Source organism: Macaca nemestrina, chromosome 17 (assembly GCF_043159975.1).
Source record: "Macaca nemestrina isolate mMacNem1 chromosome 17, mMacNem.hap1, whole genome shotgun sequence".
Classification (NCBI taxonomy): domain Eukaryota; kingdom Metazoa; phylum Chordata; class Mammalia; order Primates; family Cercopithecidae; genus Macaca; species Macaca nemestrina.
Window position 1 is genome coordinate 70,050,946 of NC_092141.1, and position 9,657 is coordinate 70,060,602.

A 9,657-nucleotide genomic window follows, 5' to 3' on the forward strand; every position below is an offset into this window, starting at 1 on the left:
CACCCGCCTCGGCCTCCCAAAGTGCTGGGATTATAGGTGTGAGCCACTGTGCCCAGCTAGATCAATATAAATTAATAACTCACCTGCAAATCACTACATTGTAAACAACTTGAGGTCTTAGTCATCACTGTATTCACGGTGCACAGGGACACTCAAATGCCTGTTGAATGGATGAAGAGATGAACAGACTGCCTCTCCGATTTTAAAAGAAAAATCAGAACACTAATCTAATAACAGTGAGTGGTTGTACTTAGTATTACTTAGAAAAAGAGATGCTAATTCTTTTTATTCAGAATAAAGAACAGCTTGTAAAAATGCCTGTAGTTCCTGATACTTGGGAGTCTGAGGCAGGATGATGGCTTGAACCCAGGAGTTCAAGACCAGCCTGGGCAACACAGTGAGAACCTGTCTCCACACGCACAAAAAATTATCTATACATGGTGGTGTGTGCCTGTAGTCCCAACTGCTCAGATGGCTGAGTTAGGAGGATCGCTTGAACCCAGGCGGTCAAGGCTACAGGGAGCCCTGATCACAGCATTACGTTTCAGCCTGGGTGATAGCCCGAGATCCTGTATCTAAATAAAATAAGTATCAAGCCAGACTATAGGTCATGAGATTTGACACAGATTTTAATATTTTGGTAACTTTTAAAGTTCCGATTGTATCTTCCATAAAGTAGGATTTCACAACGGACAGCATGGTTTACCTGAAAGGGATTTCTGCTCATCTTTTTCAAGTTTTGTATTTAGGGCACTCTTCAAATTATCTGTCATTCCCCTCTGCCAGGATATCCAGAGTGTCTGCACAAAGCCAAATATGATGAGAAGATGAGCTCATGGATCCGTGATGCCTTGTCCCTATTTCTGGACCCCAGGATCATCCTTGCTTTTTTGACAATAGAGTCATGCTGCTGAGTCATGGGTAACTCAAACCCTCATCTGCAGTTACCTGCTTCTTGCTAGAACCCAGGAAACCTGGACGAGGGGCAGTTGTCACTGCAGGGTCATGGAGGGAAGGGCAGGTAGGAAGGAGGCATCCAGGAAATAGACACATAGAAAGGAACATGTGAGTCTAAACAATAATCAGTGAGAGGTAAGTCCAGGGAAATGAAAGCATGGATCTGCCTCATGTTATATAATTAAGATGTTGAAAATGTGCGCATAAATCAACTCACATTTCATTTGCAACAGGAGAGCTGATGCTTAGGGGAACCTGGTAATGGTTCATTTTGCAGAGTGAAGTATTTGTAATGTTAATACTCTCTTTCTAATTTAGCTGTATTTTATATTGATATTTCCCAATATTGGCTTTGAGAGAGGACTGTCGTGTCTCATCAAAGCACCCTGCTTAGCAGACAATTAGGCAAAACAAATGCACGTTAGTCTGTCTAAATATGCCCTGAATTTGGTGTCTGAATTTACAATAGAAAAAAAAGGAATGTCAGTCTTGAAGGCTGTCATCTGTTTCAGTAGAAAATGCCTTTTTATGAAAGTGTTTTCATGAAAATATTTCAAAGAGTAAGCTGCTCATCATAACTGGGAGGAATTACCAAGTGCGATGGCCTCTTAGCATTATTGGGGCTGTTCCCCAATGTCCCCTTCTCCTCCTGTAGCTGGTATTTAGCTGGACACAAGTCCCTGTAATAAAAATATATTTTCCAGCCTCGCTGGCAACTTCGTGTGGTAATGTCTAAATTCTGGCCAATAGGATGTTAGCAAGGATGTCAAATGTGACTTCCAGGAAATGTCCTTAAAGTTGTTCTCTTCCTCATCTCTTCCTTCTTTCTGGGGGATAGAACGCTAATGTGATGACTGGCGCTCAGGCAGCTGTTTTGGACTGTGAGGCAGCATGCTAAGGATAGTAGAGAAACCACATAGCTGGATAGGAGCTCCCTGATGGTCTTGGAGCTTCTAAAACAGCCTTTGTCTCCTACTTCTGGACTTCTATGTAAGAGAGAAATAAGAGAGAAATTGCTGTCCTTTAGCAATCACGGTTGGACAAGGCAGTAGCAACCGGTGCCCAGGTAACAAACGTGTTCCTCCCTGCTGCACTGTATAATTGCAGCCCTACTTCCTGCTAATGACTAAAGTTAATTATCCTTTCCAAGATGGTAACTTTTCTTTTTGCCTGCTGATGTCTGGACACAAGGAACCAGAAGGGCTCAGGGAGTAGCCACAGATGATAGTTCAATAAAACTGTGCTGTGCCCCCTGGTGGAAGTTTTCCCTTTGGGAGACCAGGACCTGTAACCCTGAAGAACTTAGAGTTGTAAGGATGTGTCAGTAAATGGGGCCACTTCCGTTTTCACCTTTGGTTCCCAAACCCATGTATTTTTTCCTTTTGGGATTTGTATATGTTTTCTATTGTTGCTGCAACTAATTAAAAGACTGGGATACATTATGAGAAACGCTTCATTAGGTGATTTCTTCCTGTGAGCGTCATAGAGTGCACTTACACAGCCTAGATGGCACTAGGTACTCCTAAAGGCCTGGGCTATATGGTATAGCCTTTTGCTCCCAGGCTACAAACCTGTACAGCATGTTACTGTACTGAGTACTACAGCAATGGTAACACAATAGTAAGTATTTGTGTATCTAAATGTGTCTAAACATAGTAAATGTACAGTAAAAACAGTATAAAACAGTATAAATGCAGTGGCTCATGCCAGTAATCCCAGTACCTTGGGAGGCCCAGCCCAGAAGATCACTTGAGCGCAGGAGTTCAAGACCAGCCTAGGCAACACAGCGAGACCTTGTCTCTACAAAAAATCAAAAATTAGCCAGGTATGGTGGCATGTACCTGCAATCTCAGCTACCCAGGAGGCTGAGGTGGGAGGATTGCTTGAGCCCAGGAGTTCAAGGTTGCAGTGAGCCGTGATTGCACCACTGCACTCTACCCTGGGAGACACAGTGAGACTCCACCTCAAAAAATAAAATGAAATGAAAATAGAATAGAATAAAATAAAATGTTGAAAAACAGTACCTCTGTTTAGGACACTTACCATGAATGGAACTTGTAGGACTGGAAGTTGCTCTGGGGGAGTTAGCGAGTCAGTGGTGAGTGAATGTGAAGCCTAGGACATCACTGTACACTCTGTTGACTTTTTTTTTTTTTTTTTCTTCTTGAGATGGAATTTCACTCTTCTTGTCCAGGCTGGAGTGCAAAGGCGGGATCTCAGCTTACCGCAATCTCCACCTCATGGGTTCAAGAGATTCTCCTACCTCAGCCTCCTGAGTAGCTGGGATTATAGGCATGCACCACCACACCCGGCTAATTTTTTGGATTTTTAGTAGGGATGGGGTTTCTCCATGGCGGTCAGGCTGGTCTTGAACTCTTGACCTCAGGTGATCCACCTGCCTCAGCCTCCCAAAGTGCTGGGATTACAGGCGCGAGCCACGGCACTCGGCCTGCTGTCAACTTCATAAACACTGTACATTTAGGCCACACTAAAGTTATTAAAATTATTTTTCTTCAACAATAAATTAAACTTAGCACACTGCAACTGTTTTTGCTTTATAAACTCTTAAATTTTTAAAACCTTTTGACTGTTTTCTAGTAACGTTTAGCTTAAAATACAAATATGTTTTCAGCTGTACAAAAATATTCTTTCTTTATGTCCTTATCCTATAAGCTTTTTTCTATTTTGTTTTTTTTTTTTTTTTCACTTGTTACATTTTTCTTGGTAAAAGCTAAGACATGAACACACATATTAGCCTAGTCCTAAAAAGGGTCGGGGTCATCAGTATGACCACCATCTTCCATCTCCCCATCTTGTCCCACTGGAAGGTCTTCAGGGGCAGTAACATGCACGAAGCTGTCATCTCCTATTATAACAATGCCTTCTTCTGGAATCCCTCCCAAAGGCCTTGCCTGAGGCTGTTTTATAGTAACTTTTTTTTTTTAATAAGTAGAAGCAGTGCACTCTGGAATAATAATTTAAAATGTAGTATAGTAAGTACCCAAACCAGTAACACAGTCGTTTATTTTCATTATCCAATTTCTTTTTTTTTTTTTTTCCCAGATAGAGTCTCACTCTGTTGCCCAGGCTGGAGTGCAATGGTGCCACCTCTGCTCACTGCAACCTCCACCTCCCAAGTTCAAGTGATTCTCCTGCCTCAGCCTCCTGAGTAGCTGGGACTACAGGTGCCCACTACCATGCCGGGCTAATTTTTGTATTTTTAGTAGAGATAAGGTTTCACCATGTTGGCCAGTGTGGTCTCAAATTCCTGACCTCAGGTGATCCACCCACCTCTGCTTCCCAGAGTGCTGGGATTATAGGTGTGAGTCATTGCGCCCAGCCATCATTATCCAATATTATGTACTGTACATAATTGTATGTGCCAGACTTTTATACAACAGCCAGCAAGTAGGTTTGTGTACCAGCATCATCACAAACACGGGAGTAATGTATTGTGCTACAACATCATGACAGCTATGAAGTCACTAGGCAGTAGGGATTTTTCAGCTCCATTGTAATCTTATGGGACTGCCGTCATAAATCCAGTCTATTGTGGTTGTCTGGTGTATGGCTGTGCTACAAACTCAGTGGCTTAAAACAATGCAAATGTATCATCTTAGAGTTTTGTAGGTCAGAAGTCCAACAAAGACCTCACTGGGCTAAAATCAAGGTGTTGACAGGGAGGCTCTAGAGGAGGATCCTACATTCTGGAGTACGTCTCCTTCCCTTGTAAAGAATTGATGGTTCAGCTGTGCCTTCCAAGCTGTGCTTGACCAATTCTCTCAGGGTAGCCGCTTCTAGATGGAGAAGCCTACGATATAACCAGTGGATCCTGTGGCTGTGGGTTCAGTCCCATCCCTCCCCTGCAGTAAAGCAGTTAGTTCCCTTGGTCTCATGTGATGCTATGTGGGACCCTGTAGTGGAGAATCAAACATACTGTAAGCCCTTGGATAAGGATACTGGCTTAGGCCCCAAAGGCAGGAAAGGCAAACCCATACTCAGAACATGGGTCTACTATCAGAACAAATTACAGGGCCTTATGAGTGGAAGGACCCCAACAAAGTCAACTTGCTGGTTCATCTTTTTGAGAAATGGTCCATTCTGAAAACTTAGTATTGGTCTCTGTTGTGGGAGGTTGGACATTTGGTGGCAGCAGTAGCCTTGGTACATGGGCTCCATCCTGCACATAGCGTCTATCTCTGTTACCACAGCTGCTTCATTCGTGTGTCCATCAGGTTAGCATTGGGATGGCCCATGGCAGAGGCCAACTGACATCCACTGCTCTCGTCCTCTTGTCTACTTGGTTGTCCATTATCTCTTCCGTAGCAGGTCATCTCTAGTGGGCATTAACACGTGGCACAAAGATCTTCAAGCTTTGTGCACTCTTTTTTTTTTTTTTTTCTGGAGACAGAGTCTTGCTCCGTCGCCCAGGCTGGAATACAGTGGTGCAATCTTGGCTTACTGCAACCTCTGCCTCCCAGGTTCAAACTATTCTCCTGCCTCAGCCTCCCAAGTAGCTGGGATTATAGGCACGGGCCACCACACCCGACTAATTTTGTGTTTTTACTAGAAATGAGGTTTCACCATGTTGGCCAGGCCGGTCTCGAACTCCTGACCTCAGGTGATCCACCTGCCTCGGCCTCCCAAAGTGCTGGGATTACAGGTGCCAGCCACCAGGCCTGGCCCTTTGTACACTCTTACCTATGTCATCCACATGCCTCTGCCCAGATCTCCTTGTCTCTAGTCTTCTAATTGTTCTCTTTCCACATCTATGATCAGCTGGCCAGGCCATTCACCACTACCCAGAAGTCTGTATATATTCTCACCTTGAGCTCTGCTCTGTCCACACAAAATGGGTGAACAGCTACACCACCCAAATCCCTGCCCGTTAGGAGGGTTCTGCCTTGCCACTGTCTTTCAAAGCCACCCTTGAGTGAGATTGTAGTATATTTCCTGTCATTTTCAGCCTAAACCCACATACCAAGCCAAGTCATTCACAAACCAAACTTGCTCTTTCCTCTGCCATCAGCTGATGGGAAGGGATCCCTCCTATAACCTTAGGTGTGTGTGGAGGGAGGGTGCTGGGGCAACTCCGGCAGGTGGCTTGGGGGTCTGAACAGACTGTACGTGCAGCTTGCTCGTGGCCCAGGTCCTGTCCACACTCAATTCCAGATGTACAACTTCCATCTAACAATGGATTGTTGCTGGGCTTGCCTAACCTTATAATTTAACTCAGCTGACGTAACCCAGTTAATGAAGGGCAGTTCCAGGTGCAAGGTCACTTGCTATCCCACCATCAGGCGCTCCATTTCTACCAGGGCACAGTAGCGTGCCAGGAGTTGTCTTGCCAAAGGCATATGATCCTTCACTGCAGATGGCATGGCCTTGCTCCAGAACGCTGGGATCCTGCACTGTGACTCTCCCACTGGGGCAGGCTACAAGCTCTACACAGCATCCTCCTCATCACTCGTGCCTTTTGTACTATAGAGTCTGCTGGGTTGATGGCTCAATTGCAAGGCTACTTGCACTGCTGCCTGGACCTGCTGCAGAGCCCTTTCCTGTTCTGGGCCCCACTTCAAGCCGGCAGCCTTTCGGGTTAGCTGGTTATTATTGGTCAAGTGGTGTCCCAGGTATGGAATATGCTATCTTCAGAAGCCAAAGAGAACTTCTAGGTTTTGTGCTTCCTTCTACACTGTGGGAAATAGAAGATGCAATCATTTGATTTTGACTTTGGATGGACAGTCCTGACATGCTCCTGTCCACAGGACCTCTAAAATTGTGCCCTGTGCAGGCTCCTAAATTTCTGTAGTATTCATCTCCCACCCTCTGGAGTGTGTGTAACCTACCAATGCCTTTAACATGCTAGCCACTTTTTGCTCCTCTGGCCCATTTAGCAGGATGTCATTATGTTTTGGGGTCTATTTATGACAATAGTTTAGCTTGCTTTGTGAATAGATTTAGTAGCAGAGCCTCCAAATTCTATAGATATATTGATATCAGTCCTAACCCCATCTGGAACTGAAAGCCCAGAGAAGGTAATGAATTTGTCTAAGGTCGTACAAGATGGCTAGGATCAGGACCCAACTCTCCAGTTTTCTTTCCCCTCTGCTATTCTGCCTTCTGTGGTCCTACATAAGTGGGCTCTTTTGTGTAACATATGCGGCCATGAGATTTCTCTTTCAGCAAGAGAAAGAGACAGGAAGAAAGAGAGGGAATGCATTTTCTTGGCCTAAATTAGTGTAAGCCATTAGCTACCTACATTGACTAAATTATCTGGAATGAACGTTCAACTCTACATCACATATAGTTAAAATGACAGATCTGCTTAAGATTTGTTTCTAGCATGCATTATTTCAATTTAGGCAAATGTGACCATTCAGTGTGAGGGGACCACAGTGTCACTAGGTCCCTGTCAGTTCTCAATTATACTGTTATCTTAGAGGGGGAAAAATGTGAAATTTGAATGTAGAGGAGTGTTGATTTGACTGCTACAGTTTATTTTACATACAGAAATAAAATAATATGTAGCAAAAGCATTATTACAAAGATAACGAAATAAATAACCAGTATTTATAATAGTATAGTATTTATAATAATATGATAGTTTACCATTTGTCAGACGTTGTGTAAGAAACTTTATACATACACACACACATCTCATTTAATTCCTGTATCAATCAGCTTTGCTGTGGTAACAACTCCCCAAATCTTGGTGGCTTGCACAACAAATCTTTCTTTCTTTTTTTTTTTTCTTTCTTTTTTTTTTTTTTTTTTTTTTTGAGACAAAGTCTTGCTCTGTCACCCAGGCTGGAGTGCAGTCAAATGATCTTGGCTCACTGCAACTTCTGCCTCCCAAGTTCAAGTGATTCTCCTGCCTCAGCCTCTCGAGTAGCTGGGATTACAGGCATGCGCCACCATGTCTGACTAATTTTTGTGATTTTAGTAGAGATGGGATTTTGCCATGTTGCTCAGGCTGGCCTTGAACTCCCGACCTCAAGCAATCCACCTGCCTCAGCCTCCCAAAGTGCTGGGATTACAGGCATGAGCCACTGCGCCCAGACCCAAATGTTTATTTCTTGCTTGTGTGACATGTACTTCCTTGAGTTTTTCCATCCTGGGATCTAAGCTGAAGGAACAGCTCTCTGGAGCCATGCCATTCTGGTGGTAGGAAGGAAGAGTAAAAGTGGTAGAACCTTGCAATGCCTCTTGAAGTGCCTGTTCGGAATGTCTACATCATGTAAATGGTCATGGACAAGGATGTATAATTCCTCACACTAAAAAAAGGGGAAACTGCTGGGGACAATGACCACATTTCAATCTTGCAAGGTGGATATTGATTCCACCCCCTCCCAACTTTCAGAGAGAAGAAGAGTAACTTTGCTGAACTCCTTCTAGAGACTGGAAATGTCCCTTCCAGTTGGGGTGATTAGGGAAGGCTTTGGTAAAATTTGAGCTAGAGTTTGAAGGTTAGGTAGACTACTGGTGGGTGAGGAAAGAACAAGGACCTTTGCAGGCAAAGGAAAACCTCAGAATTACAGAGGTGGGAAAGAGTTCTAGTCAAGCCACTTCAGCTGGCTATAGAGTAGGTGGGAAAGAAAAGAGGAGGACAATGGCTCAGATGATGGGGGTTGGGGGAACGGGGGGGCACTTGGAGGCTAAACTAAGGGGTTGAACCTCATTTAGGAGGCAGTTAGAAGCTTTTACATATTTTTGAGCAAGAGATTGCCATAATTAAAATGATCTGGGACAGGCGTGGTGGCTCACACCTGTAATCCCAGCACTTTGGGAGGCTGAGATGCTTGGGTCACCTGAGGTCAGGAGTTCGAGACCAGCCTGGCCAACATGGTGAATTCCCATCCTACTAAAATACAAAATTTAGCCAGGAGTGGTGGCACGTGCCTGTAATCCCAGTAGCTGGGAGGCTGAGACAGGAAAATTGCTTGAACCCGGGAAACAGAGCTTGCAGTGAGCTAAGATCGTGCCACTACACTCCAGCCTGGGCAACAGAGCGAGACCCCATCTCAAAAAAACAAAACAAACACAAAAAAACAAAAATAAATAAATAAATAAAATGATCACTTCTGGATACTGATCTAACTAGGGGTTGCAGGGTGGGCTGATATAGGGAGAAATTGGAGAGCAAGGAGATCACTAAGGTCCCTACATGTCCAGAACGAAGATAGAGGTCTTGAACTAGGATGGTGGCAGTTAGAACAACAACAAAAAGTCAATTCCAGGCTGAGTGCAGTGGCTCATGCCTGTAATCTCAATGCTTTGGGAGGCTGAGGTGGGAGAATCACTTGAGACCAGGAGTTAGAGAGCAGCAGCCTGGGCAACATTGCAAGACCTCCTCTCTAAAAAAAGAAAGTTAGCCAGGTGTGGTGGTGCCCACCTGTAGTCCCAGCAACTCAGAAGGCTGAGTTGGGAAGATTGCTTGAGCCCCAGGAGTTCAAGGTTGCCATGAGCTATGACTGTGCCACTGCACTCCAGCCTGAGCAAGACCTTGTCTCCAAAAAAAGGTCAATTCCATTGACTTTTCTAAGGTGTACACCATCAAGGGGCAGTTCCATCCCCAGGCCATTGGCTCATGAGACATTCTGAAGTCAGAAGGCTAGGGCAGATCGCTTTCAGCAAGCCCCCACGGTGGTTCTCACTCCTACTTCTTTGGATATATGCCCCTCTGTTTAAAAATAAAGTTAA